Raw genomic sequence first — 16,384 nt, 5'->3', positions numbered from 1 at the left:
CATTTGATCTTGGAGGTAAGATGATTCGAGCTCGCAACTTATATGTTCAATGTTATATGTTTGTTTGTTATTTTCTGTTTTGTTCGTTTGGTGCCACTTGAATTTGCTGTTTTGTTGATCTGAGCCTACGCAGTTCTCATGATTTGTATAATTTGGACCATAGGGAAAACAGACTTGTCCAGAAACAGACGTGTTTCTGGAACCCTTGGTTTCACCCTGGACGAAAGTCCAAGGGTTGCTTGTAATTTTGGTTTGGGGCACCATTTCTTTGCCATGCGGTTTGTCCTGTCTGATATCTGTCCTGTTTTTGCTGTTTGTCTGTCTCCATACTAACCACCCCATCCCTGGATTCCACCTCAACTGTGATCTGCACATGTGCCAGGAGGATTACAGACTGCTGCTCTGAGGACACCCAGGAGGTATGAATGGAGGCCAAGGACTTGGATCCTCATCAGTTAGCAGTGATTATAGCCACCGGGTTCTGCCGCCCGTCTTCCCGGTGCCATTGTCTTATAAGCGGTGCAGGCAGATTGGGTTGGCGTCTGTTCTTTCCTGTCTATTCTGTGTTATCATCGTTGGTTTTCAATTCAGGATCCACCACGCCACCCCCTTTCTATCCCCACCTGTGGGTCTGTGAGGCATGCCAAGTGGGGCTGTCTCTGCCCCAACTGCGGTCCTGCCATGGGTCCTGGCCTGTGGCAGAGTTTCCCTGCTCTGAGGGAATATGGCTGCAAGTCCGCCATCTGCCTGGCTGCCCGGCCTTCTCTGTGCTCCACACACAGGTATGCAGGGGGACTTCGGGAGTCTTTTTCCCACCCCTGCATTGGCCGAGGGTCTGGGATTACCAGTAGCACCCCCAGGTCTCTGCCCTGAGGACATGGAGCTGGGGTGTATGAACTTATCTGGCCTGATCCAGACTTCTAAAAAAAAAAAAAAAGCCTTAAAGTTATTAAAAACTATAAAAAGGACTTTGATAAGAATTTTTATGTTGACTGAGAAATGAGGGAAAATATAGGAGACTAAAGTAATAAAAAGAGGGAAAGGGAAAAAGAAATTTGTCTAAGAATGTCTAAGAAAATCAGATGAATGAACTAAAGTTATATTAAGTTATAGAGTTAAAGCAAGTCATAGAAGGTCAGAGAAGAGGTTGTTAAAAGAAAAAAGTGTTTGCTATGGTTTCTCATGTCTACAAATAGTAAATTTTAAAAATATAGTAATATAAATTAAAATTTTAACCATATTAAGCTAATTCTGTTTTAAAAGTCCTGTTTATTTCTCAAGTAATTTATATATACTTGTTTTAAAATGTTCTGTTTCCTGGTATAACCTAAGTTCTGTTACAAGCATGTAGCTAAACAAATGGTGCAAGCTACCGCCATCTTGTAGCCAGCCACATGGCAAACTGGTCACATGGCTAACTGGTAGCCATTTTGCTAAAGTTGAAAAAAAAAAATACTTAAACTGCCATCTTGACTAAAGGTGACCGCATGGAAATTAGAGGTACCATCTTAGAAACAAGTTTTTCAGTTAAGATTTAAAATGTTAATGCTTCTATGTATTACAGGAAGACATTAAGGGAATTTAAATTTCTTTTTAAAACCAGTTTTTTAAATGTTTGTTTTTGTTAATGTTTGTACTTAAAGAGCTTCAATTTAGAATCATTTTTAAGCAAAGCCTGACAATGTAAAGTTGTTGTTTTATAAAAGCTGCTAATCTATTATAAGATGTTACAGTTTATGTTTTCAGAAGTTAAGTTTAGAGTGTTGGTGGCACACACCTTTAATCCCACCACTTAGAGGCTAAGGCAGGTGGATCTCTGTGAATTTGAGGTCAGCCTGGTCTACAGAGTTAGTTCCAGGACAGCCAGGACTGTTATACAGAGAAACCCTGTCTCAGAAATAAGTTTAAACAAAGCAGCTAAAATGTATACATGTAGCTACTGTTTAAGGACTATAAGGTAACCGAATGCAGTCTTAAATTCAGCTGTGCTAAGTTTCAAATATTTTACTAAGTTAAAATGAGTTAAGTCAGGCTGGGAATTAATTACAGAAATAAGTCCTTACCTAGCCACCTGTGTGCTTCTTGTGTGCTTAAGGCAAGTAACTAAAACAGACAAACAGGACCTCTAATGCTTCAGAGATCTTCAGAATATGGCATTTAAGTTGTTATCTTTAAAGTTTATAATATCAGACAGGCTGCCAGATCCTGACAGTGACCCAAAGTCTCCAAAGAAGATTATGAGGCACCTCAGTTCCTGCACCTGGACCAGTGAGCGAGATGCTCAGATGTGATACCTGCCACCTGCCAGAACCTGGCCGAGACTGTGGACAAAGCTGGACACTGGAAAATTGATTTCACCCTCTTTGCCTAGACAAAATAAGGTCAGTCTTTTCCATGTCCCTCTTCCACAGAGAGAAAAAAAAATCTCTCACATTATTGGCCTGGCGAAGATTGCTGGTCTTTGAGACACCTGCCTCCAGCGGTAATGGAGAAACTTGGGTATGGCTAACTGTTTATGGACTGGCTTCTGTCATATTTTAGTAGATCCGGATAAAATATACCTTTCTCAGATCTCTGAAATATTAATGGTTGTCAACTTGGCAGCATTAGACAGTCAGATCCACTATAGACTATAGTCAGCATGTTAGCTGGTAAAATAATGACTATCTATTGTTCAGGCACAAGCTCAAGGTTTTTAAGTTTATTTTGGTTGTCATCTAAGTACAAAATTAAAGGGCTTTTCATCAGGTCAAAGGCACCTCTGTCCAATCCATACCTGGATATCTGGACAGAAGAAAAATGTGCATGCTTATAGCCCAAATCTGTAGTTTTTGCTAGGACTCAAAGTTATAAATATGTTCCTGCTGTTTGAACAGATATCCAGATATCTGCTTTTTCTGCACTGTGGGCTTCAATAAATAAGTTTTAACCTCTGTTCCTAGTTTAAACATGTCTTAAACAGGTTTCTGCTTCTGGCAGACATCTGAGTATCAGTTGCTGACTACAGGCTGTTCTAAGTAGACTTCGAGCCCTGGACTTGCTATGGATGTGTACCAGTCCAGCTGATGTGGACAACCCCTGTCTCTGCAACAGAGTCTGCCAAAATCCCCTGATGGATTCCCCATTGCCTAAATTCCTTATTTGCTTTTGACTAGCATTTCAACCTTCTGGGATCCCTAACTTCATTCCAAAGTCAGCAGGAAGTAGTTTGGGAAAGAATTAACCGCCAATTTTCCCTGGTTGAAATGCTAAGTCAGGAGGGACTTCCTTGAATGGGGATGCCAATATCTTTCACTCCCTGATGGGGGTGCTAGAGAGACAGAAATTCCACGATTGGAATTTCCAAAAAAGAAAATGGGGAAATGAAGGGACCAGTTCCCCTTTCAGCAGCCATAACAGCCGAACGCATGCTTGCCATAACCTTGCCTTGGTCACTTAAAGGTCAGATGCCTGCCTCATGGCAAGGAATCAATCAGAAGTTAGCTGGTGGTGCTATGCTTAATGGCTCTGGGTATACTTTATGGACAAGCACACAGCAATGACGCAGAGCATAGCAACCACCCTGGGAGGGCCTATGGGCCATAACAACCAGTTGGCCAATCAACACAGGGCAAACACTCCAAAGCTGGAGGCACACCTGTGCCTACCCCTAGACACTCCCCTTACGCTGCCCTACAAGATCTCTTGGGAGGCCCTCGGTCATGTCTTTGCCATGGCGGGTTGGTGAACGACCCGAGCTAACATGGGGTTAGCTCGTTAAATTATAATAATGCCTCATGCAGTTTTTAGCAAGCTCTCGAATCTGCCTGGTGTTTGGGACCCCAGATACCTGAGTTTTCCGGGGGTCTAACACTGCCAACTTGGCCATGTGGTCTGCCCTGGGGGCTGTCATCTTGGCCATGTCTAAGATGGGGACCGCCATCTTGGCCATGTAACTTACCTGTAGGCATGCCTAGTCCAGCGGCTTGTGACAGCAAACCTGGCTGCCAGATCTTTTTGCTTTTTCTTTCTTTCTCTCTTTCCTTATTTTTTTTGGTTTGTGATTTCTACTTTCACTGGCTCTGCTGTGCATGGCTTGTATACTGAATATTGTGTCTTTCCAGGACCCTCTGTTTAAGTCTACCATGTGCCTTTAAACCTCCTGCCTGTTTGCTACAATATATAGATTAGAGATTATTTTCTGCTTCCTTGTTTTAGTGCTTTCAAGTCCTGCTTGTCTCTGTGCCTGTAATTTAAATTTATACTTATCTAATTCTATATGCAACTTAAATTAAACTGTACTAAGTCTCATATTTCTAAATTGCTATGTATCTTTAAATGATGATGACAGTATAAAATCATAAAGGCCTATTTCAAATTAATAAAATGTTTATATCACTCAGTCCATCCTGTAAGCCATTTACAAAGGTTTAGCTTTTATTACAAAAAGTGATTTTTTTTCTCTAACTAACGGCAAACTTTCAGCTCCTGAGATACCAAACAGATAGACAGCCCTCAAATGCTCGGAGATCTAGAGAACATGGCATTTAAAATGTTTTGTTAAAAAACATTTTATAACAAGAGACAGGCCAGCTCTTGACCCCACCCCATTTCCTACAAGAAGACTGACAGGCACTGAAGAATCTTCATCTCAAGTCAGTGTCAAGGCTGGTCACTGAGCAACCCTTCACCTAAACTGCTAGAAATTACTCCAGACAGTGGACAAGAGGACAATGGAATCAACTTTCCCCCCTTTGCTTGGGCCAAAGGTAGGTGAGTCTTCCTCTAGTTTGTAATTCATAGGTCACATGATGTCAGCAAGAAGGCAAGTGTCCTGCAGCCCACAACTATGGATGGTGGAACTTGAGGCTGGCTATCCTTGCAGCCTGCTGGCAAGTCTCCATTTGTCTTCAATCATTAATTCAGGTAAAATCTTATGCTTCCAAAGAACTCTGATGAAATTTTCTGAGTGTCCGAATCCAATTGTGCCAGCACCATTTGCTGAAGATGCTATCTTTCTTCCGTTGCATAGATTTAGCATCTTGTCAAAAATTAGGTGTTCATAGGTGTGTCGGTTAATATCAGGGTTTTCAATTCGATTCCATTGGTCTATCTGTCTATTTTTGTGCCAATACCAAGCTGTTTTCAGAACTATGGCTCTATAATAGAGATGGAAGTCAGGGATGGTGATGCCACCAGAAGATGCTTTCTTGTACAGAGTTGTTTTGGCTATCCTGGGTCTTTTATTTTTACATATAAAGTTGAGTATTGTTCTTTCAATGTCTGTGAAAAACTGTGGTGGAATTTTGATGGGGATTGCATTGAATCTGTAGATTGCTTTTGGTAGGATTGCCATTTTTACTATGTTAATCCTACCAATCCAAGAGCATGGGAGATCTTTCCATTTCCTGATATCTTCTTTAATTTCTTTCTTTTAAGACTCACAGTTCTTACTGTACAGGTCTTTCACTTTTTTGGTTAGTGTTATGAAAATATATTTTATATTGCTTGTGGATATTGTGAAAGATGATGTTTCTCTGATTTCTTTCTCATTGCTTTTGTCATGTGTATAAAGTACACATGATTTTTTTTAGTTAATTTTGTATCCTGCTACTTTGCTGAAGGTGTTTATCAGCTGTAGGAGTTCCCTGGTAGAGTTTTTCGGGTCACTTATGTAGACTATCTTATCATCTGCAAATAGTGAAATTTTGAATTCTTCCTTTCCAATTTGTATCCCTTTGATCTCCTTTTGTTGTACTATTACTCTAGCTAGAACTTATTTGCATTCTTCCTTTCCAGTTTGTATCCCTTTGATCTCTTTTTGTTGTACTATTACTCTAGCTAGAACTTCAAGTGCAATATTGAAGAGATATGGAGAGAGTGAACAATCTTGACTTGTTCCTGAATTTTGAGGAATTGCTTCAAGTTTCTCTCCATTTATTTTGATGTTGGCTGTTGGTTTTGTGTATATTGCTTTTATCATATTTAGATATGCTCCTGTTATTCCTGTTCTCTCCAAGATCTTTATCATGAAGGGGTGTTGGATTTTGTCATATGCTTTTTCAGCATCTAGTGAGATGATCATGTGGCTTTTCTGTTTCAGTTTGTTAATATGGTGGATTACATTGATGGATTTTCGTATGTTGAACCATTCTTGCATCGCTGGTATGAAGCCTACTAGATCATAGTGGATGATTTTTCTGATGTATTTTTGGATTCGATTCACTAATATTTTGTTAATTATTTTTGCATCTATGTTCATGAAGGATATTGGTCTGTAGTTCTCTTTTTTCGTTGTATCTTTGTGTGGCTTAGGTATCAAAGTGGTTGTAGCTTTGTAAAAAGAGTTTGGCAACATCCCTTCTGCTTCTCTTGTGTGGAACAACTTGTGCAGTCCTGGTATTACCTCTTGTTTGAATTTCTGGTAGAATTCTGCAGTGAAGCCATCTGGCCCTGGGCTTTTTTTGGTTGGGAGGCTTTTGATGACTGCTTCTATTTCATTCGGGGTTATGGGACAATTTAAACTGCTTATCGGTTCTTGGTTTAATTTTGGTAAGTGATATTTCTTCAGGAAACTGTTCATTTCCTTTATATTTTCAAATTATATGGAGTACAGTTTTTCAAAGTATGACCTAATGATTCTCTGGATTTCCTCAGTGTCCGTTGTTATATGCTCCTCTTTGTTTCTGATTTTGTTAATTAGCATGCTCTCTCTCTCTCCTGCCTTTTGGTTAGTTAGGATAGAAGATTGTCTGTCTTGTTGATCTTCTCAATGAACCAACTCTTTGTTTCATTGAGTCTTTGTAATGTTTTCCTAGTTTCTACTATATTGATTTCTTCCCTCAATTTTATTATTACCGGGCATCTACTCCTCCTTGGTGAGTTTGCTTCTTTTTGCCCTAAATCTTTCAATTGTTCTGTCAATTCTGTCATGTGACTATTCTCCAGTATCTTCATATGAGCACTTAGTGCTATGAACTTTCCACTAAACACTGCTTTCAAACTGTCCCATCAGTTGGGTATGTTGTGTCTACATTCTCATTAAATTCTAGGAAGTCTTTAATTTCTTTTTTTTTTCTTCCTCAACCCAGGAATAGTGTAATTGGGTGTTATCCCATTTCCATGAGTTTGTAGGTTTTGTGTAATTTGTATTGCTGTTGAATTCTAGCTTTAAAGCATGGTGATCTGATAAGATACAGGGGTTATTTCAATTCTTTTGTATCTGTGGAGGTTTGATTTGTTTCCATCTATGTGGTCAATTTTAGAGAAAGTTCCATGTGGCACTGAGAAGAAGGTATATTCTTTTGTGTTGGATGGAGTGTTCTATAGATAAATCTGTTAAACCCAGTTGGGTCATAACTTCTGTTATATCCTTTGTTTCTTTGTTAAGTTTCTGTCTGCTTGTCCTGTCTAATCATGAAAGTTGTATGTTGAAGTCTCCTACTATAAGTGTGTGTGGTTTTATGTGTGGTTTGAGGTTTAGTAATGCCTCTTTTACAAATGTGGGTGCCTTCGTATTTGGAGCATAAATTCTCAGGATTGAGGCTTTATCTTGAAGGACTTTTCCTGTGATGAGTATGAAATGTCCTTGTTCATCTCTTTTGATTGATTTTAGTTTGAAGTCTAATTTGTTAGATATTAGGATTGCTACACTAGCTTGTTTCTTGGGACCATTTGTTTGGAAAATCTTTTCCCAACCCTTTACTCTGAGGTAATTCCTGTCTTTGAAAATGAGGTGTATTTCTTGTATGCAGCAGAAAGATGGATTCTGTCTTCGTATCTATTCTGTTAGCCTGTATCTTTTATGGGCAGGTTAAGACCATTGGTATTGAGGGATATTAATGTCCATTGATTGTCAATTCTTGTTTGTTTTGGATTTATTGTTGGTGGTGTCATTGTGTGTGGATTTTGCCCTCCAGTTTCTTTTTGTGTTTGGTAGAGCTGAATTATCTATTGCCTATATTTTTGTGATTGTAGTTATCCTCGTTAGGATGGAGTTTTCCTTCTAGAACTTTCTGTTTTGCTGGATTTGTGGATATGTATTGTTTAAGTCTGGTGTTTTCATGGAATACCTTGTTTTCTCCATCTATAGTGATTGAAAGTTTTGCTGGGTACACTAGTCTGGTTGGCATCCATGCTCACTTTGTTTTGTAGGATATCTATCCAGTACCTTCTGGCTTTCAAAGTTTCCATTGAGAAGTCGGGTATGATTCTGATAGGTATGCCTTTATATGTTACTTGGCTTTTTTCCTTTGCTGCTCTTAATATTTTCTCTTTATTCTGAACATTTGGTGTTTTGATTATTATATGTCAAGGGGAGTTGTTTTTATGGTCCAGTCTGTTTTGTGTTCTGTAAGATTCTTGTACTTTCATAGGCATATCCTTCTGTAGGTTGGGGAAGTTTTCTTCTATGATTTTGTTGAATATGTTTTTCGTACCATTGAGCTGTATTTCTTCACCCTCTTCTACACCTATTATTCTAAGGTTCAGCCTTTTCATGGTGTCCCATATTTCCTGGATATTTTGTGTTAAGGATTTGCTTGACTTGAGATAATCTTTAGTCAATGATTGTATATCCTCTAGAGAGTCTTCAACAACTGAGATTCTCTATTCCATCTCTTGTATTCTATAGGTTATACTCACATTTTAGTTCCTGATCATTTATCCAGCTTTTCTATTTCCAGCATCAACTCCTTCTGTGTCTTCTTTATTGTTTCTATTTCAGCTTTAATGCTTTGAACTGTTTCAAGTGCTTCTTTCACATGTTTTGTTGTTTTTTTCTTGGCTTTCTTTAGATTGTTGGAGAGATTTGTTTACTTCTTGAATTCTTTGGTTTGTCTTTTCCTCCATCTTGTGTAATTTTTCGCTTGTTTTTCCTTCCATTTCTTTAAGGGATTTTCTTGTTTCCTCTCTATAGGACTCTATTATCTTCCTAAGATAATTTTGAGGAACATCTCTTCTTCATGCTCTGTGTTGGGTTTTTCAGATCTTGCTGGTGTGGAGTCCCTAGATTGTGGTGGTGTCATATTGTTTTTTTGTTGTTGAGTGTGTTCTTACTCTCGCTTCTTCCCATCCCTTCTTCCAGTGAGTGCAGCTTCTGGCGGCAGCAGGATCGCAGAGGGTGGTGGGTGGACAAGGGTGGGGTGTGTCCAGATTCAGGGTGGACCTTACTGAGGCTCTTGAACCCACCTCAGGACAGAGGGCAAGTTGTAGAGAGGGGTGAGGTGCATCCGGACTCACGGTGGGCCTTCCCAGACTTGGGAGGTCCACTCTTTTCCTGTTGGCATCAGGAAGAAGTGAACAGGTGTTGATGCAGGAGGTTGGGGGTTGGGCAGAACAGCACCCAGACTCACCTAAGGGCACCAGCTGCCGGACAGAGGTCAGGGTTTAGACAGAGCAATCTTTACTATTTTAAACAGTCTTACACATAAATATATTTCAATTTTCAAAAATTAAACTAGACAGTGTTGACATAAACTTGTAATCCCAGAATTGTAAAGCAGAAGTAGACAGATATCTTAGTTTGAGGCCAACCAGTTTTACAGAGAATTTTAGGACAGATGGGGCTACAAACAACCTCTCTCTCAAGAGACTATATATAGAGATTATATATGTCTAGATTATCTCTATGCCTGTATATGTTTTCTGTATAAAATGGAAATATATTGCTTTGTAACATACTTTTCTTTTATCACAATTTTTGGGAGCTCATGGTACAGTGCTTACCTACATTTGTAAAGCTGTGTGTCTGGAATCTCTGGTCTTGGTAAGTGGAGGTAGGAGGATCAAAGAACAAGGTCATCTTTTGCTCTGAAGAAATGGAGGCCATCGTGACATAACTTAAGACACTGTCTGAAAGGAAAAAATGAAATAAAATTAAACTTTCTTGATCCCTTTGCTCATGACTGCTCCCTCTCTACAACTGGATTCCAGGAACTTGGCTCAGTGCTTACCTGTGCTGGTACAGCCTTGCAAACATGGTGAATATTCTTAAGAGCTGCCAGACTTTCTACAAACATTTTAAACACCAGCCCGACAAAGTGACACAGCACAACAAGAGTTGATTAGAATCCTCGGTCTGTTGAAGGTAAGTGACCTTCTGCCAGGAAACAGAGTAGGTTCTGTGGAGACTAAATCTATTTTTTTTATGAAAAGGGTAACACTGTGCTGAAGCTTGAGTTTGTTGACCACAGCTGCAAAAACTAATAAGAGGCTTGGAAGTGAATAGCAGGGATGGAGTTGAGAATCATCTCTAAGGAATGTGCTCTGAAGACAATAAAATAATGACCAAATTAATGATTTACATAAAAATACATATAAAATCAATCAAGTGATCTTTTAATGATTTTCCAGGTTAAGATGGCTTTGCCCATTTCACAATACTCTATTGGCTAGTCATATACATATTTATGCTTGCCTCTGTTTAGACTAGCAATCAAGATAATTCATTCAACCTTGGACTCTACTACAACCACATTATTTCCTTAAAAAATAGAAGGCAGGAAATATTGGGAGAACACATGAAGTTCCTTTCACCCCCAAGTTCCTGTGAAACCAGAAATGTTCATCACACAGTGTTACCTCCTCAAAGGAGGAAATACCTGTACATCCATCCAGGAGCCTGGGAATTGGAATTGATGAGTAGACTGGTGATCTATGTTCTCTTTTGGACAAATATGTATGAAGCTCCTAAAACCAAGGCCAGAAGTGGCTAGTAATCAAAATGACCCTTAGAGCCAGAGGCTTCTTAATCTCCCATAACCATGACCAGAGATACCTAAAGGTTTAAATGACCATTCATTTATCTGCATATCCAGAGGCTTTCTCAAGCTCCCAGTAACAGAACCACATGTGGCTAATAGCCCACATGAAATCTACATTATGTGTATGACCAAGAATGTGCCAGGTCCTTCCTTAGACTCTTAAGCTAGTGCAGATAGAGTTCTAACTCTAGAACTCATTTCTTGGATGAAATGATATGTATCCTGAGTTAAGTTTTAATATAATTATATTTCTTTGTGCACCAAGCATTGTATCAAACCAGGAAACTTGTTTTCCAAATTATCCTGTGCTTGAAATTGCTAGGAATCGGGTGACTGACATCAGAATCACCAAGTCTGATTCAGGTTATGAAGGCAATGTGAATTGAGTTTTCATTCTCTCCTCTTTCCTGAGTTTTAACTGCCTTGACTCTGGCCTTGTTCCCTTTACTCAGAGGTCAGAAGAGTGTTTAAGAAACCTTTAAATTGGAGGTACCAAAAGCTGGGATTCCTGTGGGTGCAAAGAACCAAACTCAGATCCTATGAAAGAGAATATTCAGTACCTTTATACAGTAGGCATCTCCCAAGACACCTTCTTTGTGTGTGTGTGTGTGTGTGTGTGTGTGTGTGTGTGTGTGTGTGTGTAGACAACACTTTTATATGAAGCCCATGAGCTGCTATAAATCTACTACTCTAGAAAAGTTATTTTATGAGTCATACTAAGGACTCTCTTGTTTTACTGCAAGGCCTAGGGACAAGGACAGAGATTTAGGAAATAGGAAATATTTTTCTGATTTCTATAATAAAACATCATATTGACCTTTACATCCTAGCAGAATATCTCTGTTTGCAGCTGGAGATATGAAACAGAACAAATGGGGTTGCCTGGGTTTTCACTTCTGCTTCTATTGATGGTTTTTATAATGACTTCAATCACTGTTTGGAGGAGTACTATCACCCTGATGACAGAAGTAAATTGCAACATCTTCATCCTGCAGGCTGTTTATCTTAAAAGAATACTTTGTGCCAGATCCACTGCCACTGAACCTCAGTGGGACCCTATCTGCCAAGCTGGTTGCACCATAGATCAGGAGATTAGGATGCCCCTCTTGTTTCTGCTGATACCAAGCTAAATGCCCATACATGTTCTGGCTTTCCAGGCATGTGATGGTGACAATTTCTTCCTGAGATGCAGACAGGGAGGATGGAGACTGGGTCATCTGGATATCATATCTGGCACCTGATATTGGCAAATTGAAAACACATTCCCACATAATTAATCCTGTTAGAAGAGGACTTTATTGCAGACCAGTAAGCACTGACCATACTCAGATGAATAAATTTTTAATTTTGTTTTTTGTTTTATTTTTTATCTGTAAACCAGAGCAGCAACAATGCCAGTAGCTGAGTGGGGGTCCTCATATCTGTGCTGTTACCTGTGTGAGGCTGACTCCAGCACAAGGTATGACCTGATTTTGAAGAAAACTTCAGCGCAGTAGGTTTTGCTTTGAGCACACAAAATCATCAGTAACTGAGTGCAACCATAGGCATGACCAAGACAGTGGTTCAGTTCTGGTTTAAGGTGATCCTCCCATGTCTCAGATCAGAGAGGCCATATAGTCTTATCTATAGGAAATATCTCTCTTTGAAAAACCAATAACAGCACCAATCTATGAGTTACACAGTTTTTTATTTCTGTCATGTTCATGTAGGATTTCCTTGTTATACTTCCCTTTGTGGAAGGAGCTCTCAGAAATGATAGTCAAATATAGTACATAAAGTGTTACATTGATCTTTCATGGGTAGGTGTAGATATGATTGAGGCCATGGATATTCTTCTGGATTTTTCTTCTGTTTGTTTGGGATGCTGAATTTTAATAATAAAATTTCTCTTTTGCAACATCTCCATCAAAATCCTCCCAAATACAAGTACCTGCTATTACTGAAATTCATGGCCTATTGTTTCATTGTTTTTTGCATGTACATATGCTTCTATATGTACATATATGTTCCTACTTACTGATACCACGTAAAGTGACTTGTATGTATGTTTTCAGGGCTGATCATTTGACACTTGTTAACCAATTGTGTGCTCTTCCCTGTGGAGGAAGACCTCTCCCACTCTCAGCTTTTCCAGTTGTTTTTAGTTCCTTCATAGAATTTAAGTCTCATGGGGTTTTCCCTATGCACTTTCCTATGTTTATTGGTATCCTTCTTGTTCATCTTACATTTTATTTGTAATGTTGGTAAAACTTTCTAGCTTCTGTTGCTACTAGAAAACACAATCTCAGAATAAATTCCCCAATCCTCTGCCTCTGTCACTCTTTCTACGTCCTGTACTAAATATTCCCTGAGCTTTTCTATGGGAGCCTCTTGTAGTTGTATACATTAGGGCTAAGCTCTAAAACTCACCAGGCAGCTTTTTGCTCAGATATTCCCCAGTAAAATAATAGAATAATACTGGAAGGCATGGTTTGTAAGGAAGGGCAGGATCTCATATAACTAAAATATCTTTTCAGGCAAACAATCTTGTTTTTCTCTATTTGCCACAACTTAGCTACTCAGGAACAGCTACCTCTAATGCCAGAAAAAGTCATAGGATTTTTTCCATTTCAATCTGTGAATATGGGCTCTTTTCTCTAAATTAATCTAAAGGTACATCATTGCCCAACATTTCTTTGAGGCTTCAGATTAAGGAACCATACTTCAATCTCCTCTTAACACATGTTATTGTTTTTAAGGAATGTGAGAGTCCTCTCAGAAGTAGTAGTTCATTGTCCTTGAGTGTACAACTCTTCCCAAATTTTCATGTGTTGTAGTCACCATATCTCTTCCAGATACTAAAAGGATAGAGGGATCCAAGTTATGTTGTGAGAGAAGCATGTAAAAACAAGTGAAGTTAGAAGCTACATAAGGAGATTTATGTCCATAGGACAAACTTAGTGTAGGCTCCCATGGGGGGGTTGAAAAAGAAGTTTCATATGTTGAGAAAACCATTTTAAAAGTGACGGATATTGTGTAGCTTGAGAATGACACCCAGTCATGGCCTGAAAATGATAAAGGTCACTGAAGAGTTATCAGAAACAATAGGGAGGTGGATAGGTTAAGAAAATTATTGAACTGAAAATCAGTGACAATTGTAACTCTGAAGAAAATGATCATAGTGTTTGCTTTCAAGTATATGTCAAGAAGTCTGAAATAGAGATAAAAGTATGCACACCCTTTACTTCTATCCATTAATATGAATATATTTGACATAATAACATCATGCATATGTTTTGATTAAGCAATAAAATAATGCTAATGATTATAGGTAGTCAATCAAAATACTAATTTTTTTCATAGATTAAGTTTCTTAGGTGTGTGGCACAGAACACACATTACAGTATGGAGCATATTTGTTCTCTACTGACAGGTAAAAATGAATTCATTGTTATCCTTGTCCCAGGGCCAGGAATGCTTCTGGTGGAAGACAGTATTTGTATGTGCTGTACTTGCTCCATACCTGGGGAATCTACACAGAAGCCAAACATTTGTTTTATTTTCTGGCAAGTAAGCTTCAATCACAATACGTCTGTTTTATGATTAAATTGACACAGTGTCTGGGCACTTTCAGCAGGCTACCCCTACTTTCACCTGTTTCATGAAGTTGCATTCTTGGAACAATCTACAATAATTATTGGATGAAGGCATGATAAATGGATATAACTGGTTGAGTCCCTCGATTCCCAGAAAACGAACCATTTTCAAACTCCCTTGAAACTAATTTTCCAGAACACTGCATTGTCTCAGAGCAAGTAACAATATAGAACATCTAAAATATCCATAATTTATTATGTTTAGGTGTGTGAAATCTTGGGACTACTCAGAAGCAAAGCATATCATCAAAAAGAGGACTTGACTAAGTCTAATATTCTGAGGAAAGTCTCTGCAATTTGATCTGTGTATTGATTACTAAAGGGCAAAGGAAAAACACACAAAAAGCTTCCGCTTATTTTGTATGGAGAAAGTACAAACCCTTGGATCAATCTCACAACAAGACAAGAGTCTTTGGGGATATTAAGTTCCCACTTTGTCTCACAGTCAGTTTCTTCATGGCCCTGTATAAAGGAATGTTACGGTGTACATCTCATTTCTAAGAAGCTGTGGAGAGTCTCCCAAAAGAGGGAAAAGAAAAGAAGAACACACATGGAGAAAAAAATAAATTTGCATAGACTCATATAATTAGCAATATTAAATATTGAAAAAATCGAGAAAAATGACTGCTCAACAGCAAATTAATTCCATGCCTTGCTAATCTTTTCACTTCCAATTATAATCCTTTGTGACCATGCTGAGATATTGGATGTCAGATGTCTTATGCCATATGTTTTGTCCCATATTTACTGATTAGATTATTTCAAGGCCCTTTAAAACTTGACTTTGAAAAGTCTTTGGCATGCTGAGGAGCACCCTCTATTCAGGTTATATGTATAAGCAACCGTACAGCTGCATCATGTCTGTACATGACTACAATGAGCAAGTAGTAAAGGAAGCACGAGTGACACAGATTCTGCAAGCCAGGAATGATGAGACTTGTCCTTCTGTATATATGTTTGTCTTGTTGGTTTATGAATAAAACACTGTTGCCAATAGAGGCAAGGAGATAGGTGGGACAAGGAGATGAGGAGAATTCTAGGAAATATGGCCAGAGTCATTTTCCATGAACGATGCTAGAGGAGTAACAGGTCTGGACCCTTCTATGGTAGCCAAGACCATGTGGAAATAAGTAGATTAATAGAAATGGATTAATAATTAAGACAGAACTAGCCAATAAGGAGCCGAAGCCACTAAGCAACAGTTTTATAATATAGCATCCATGTGTTTATTTGGGGTCCAGGACAGTGGGACCCTGCAAAGCTAGAAACATTCCATCAACACAGGAAGATCATTGTTCAGGGTCAGAGTTCGAGGACCAGCTTAAATCCATCTGTCACACAAGATATTTTCAGGATCTCCATTCTCCACTGACTAAGTGTGAGTGTGATATGTGCCCAGAGCATTCTCACAAAAGTCCACAGGGACAAGAAAAAACACTGAATCCCAAGTGATTCAGAAACTAAAAACTTCTCTTGTTCCCTGTGTTATAGTGACTGGCAGTCAAAGGGCTTGTAATCTTAAACTGATAAACATGTATTACTCCCTCCCTCTGCAGGAGAGATGGTTTAAAGTAGGACATGGTTGGGTCTTTGTCCAAATGGAGTACTGATAAAGGGACAATGATTAATGGCAAATTGTAGTGTTTTCAGAAAACTTAATGAACCAAACATGAGACTGTTTCTTCCTATGAATAATCAGCAGTTTTGAGAAGAATATTGTATAAGCTATCACACATAAAATCACACATAAATATGCAATGCGATTCTTATTTCTAAGAAATAAGAAAATACTGGTCTGGAATGTAGTGTAGTTAAAGGACTTCTTGCCTGCTATAAAAAAATAGCCATGGATCAGAACACAACCATTGCATACAATGGGCCTGATTTTGTACTACTGTAGTCCATTTATTAGGAATAGGAAGCATGGTGCCAGCAGTTCAAGTTTGATTCCAGCCAGGGTATCATGAAGCCTATACTTTATTTTTACAAAAATCTAAGTTTTAAAAT

At 38.7% G+C, this 16,384-nt stretch overlaps 1 long non-coding RNA gene across 5 annotated transcripts; it reads left to right on the top strand.

Annotated features, from left to right (window-relative positions):
* Positions 1-3,491: 3,491 nt before the first annotated feature.
* LOC113838319 lies at positions 3,492-15,171 on the top strand. 5 transcript variants are annotated; one of them, XR_004771058.1, is made up of 5 exons: positions 3,492-4,748; positions 9,913-10,066; positions 12,124-12,201; positions 14,188-14,291; positions 14,583-15,171. It is a non-coding gene; the product is annotated as an uncharacterized LOC113838319 (long non-coding RNA). The 5 variants fall into 5 exon arrangements; XR_004771059.1 differs by lacking the exon at positions 14,188-14,291; XR_003488651.2 differs by having other exon boundaries at positions 14,188-15,171.
* The last annotated feature ends 1,213 nt before the right edge of the window (positions 15,172-16,384 follow it).

Source organism: Cricetulus griseus, chromosome 8 (assembly GCF_003668045.3).
Source record: "Cricetulus griseus strain 17A/GY chromosome 8, alternate assembly CriGri-PICRH-1.0, whole genome shotgun sequence".
NCBI lineage: Eukaryota > Metazoa > Chordata > Mammalia > Rodentia > Cricetidae > Cricetulus > Cricetulus griseus.
The sequence above is the reverse complement of the archived record's forward strand: the minus strand, read 5'-3'. Positions and strand labels throughout refer to the sequence as shown.